Here is a 1107-nt window from a genome sequence, read left to right on the forward strand (position 1 = left end):
GCCCCTTGAGCTTATGAAGCCCATGGCCCCCTGGCATTGATTCTTGCGCCAAATAATCTCATATAGTCCAACAAAAATATCTGTAAAATTTTATCACGTTTGGGCTTTGTTTGATATAGATTTTTGACGAAATACTAAAACATGCAAACGCAGGAACTGGCACTGGGCACTAGATTATTATGTTAGTCCAAAAAAATCATATAAATTGTTGCCAAAAATATGTGGAAGTAGTAGGATAATGGCATGAAACAATAAAAAATTATAGATACGTCAGAGATGTATCAATGCTCTAAGCCTATGCCTGGACGTCATGGTCAGATTTGCTACAGCGATGGTTATGGTGTTTGGATCGGAGTACTTGAGATAATCAAATGCCATAGACACAATAAGACTCGTGGCACTTGGAGAATCAACAAGGTTTACATGTATGCTCGGATCCCTAGATTTCATGCACTGGAAATGGAAGACTTCTCATATGTTCGACAAGGACAATACTAGGGCCTTCGTAAAAAGTCCATCATCATTCTTGAAGCAGTTGCATCGCAATCCCTTGGTCCAGGAGGAGTCCTAATTTGACTGGAGTCTGTTCTGGCGGATGTTATTTCCCTTGCCATGGATGCTAAATTTTTTTTCCCAACTATATATTTACCCCTTCCATTACACCGAAGCATGGTCACATTTGGAGAGTTGGAGATGGTGAGAAAAATAATAATTGGTTTGATGCTTTGGTGCCCAATTCAGCTGACAGGAAAATAATCACCCTTGGTGACATAACATCTTATCAAAGTTTAAGGGGCAGTGGGATGAGGAGTTGGTAACTCGAACTGATGTCCAACGTATTTTGTCTATTTCTTTGCCTGCTAATGACATGGATGATTTTGTGCAATGGAGTGTTAATTAAAAAGATGGATTGTTCATCATGTGAAGTGGAACCACCAACGTGAGGCCATTCCCATCGCTCCTTCGCGGACTTGGCGCGTGCGCCTCCCTTCTTTCCCGCCCCGCAACCCCTCCCCACCCCCACCCCCAAAACCCTACCAACTCCTCCACTACCCCACCCCACCCCCGCCCCCACCAACCGCTCGCCATGGCGCCGCCGCCGCCGCC

General features: G+C 44.6%; 1 pseudogene; it reads left to right on the forward strand.

Moving 5' to 3' along the window:
- The first annotated feature begins 669 nt into the window (after positions 1-669).
- LOC119280008 overlaps positions 670-1107 on the forward strand; it is a 7747-nt pseudogene continuing 7309 nt past the window's right edge.

The sequence above is a fragment of the Triticum dicoccoides genome, chromosome 3B (genome assembly GCF_002162155.2).
Source record: "Triticum dicoccoides isolate Atlit2015 ecotype Zavitan chromosome 3B, WEW_v2.0, whole genome shotgun sequence".
Lineage (NCBI taxonomy): Eukaryota > Viridiplantae > Streptophyta > Magnoliopsida > Poales > Poaceae > Triticum > Triticum dicoccoides.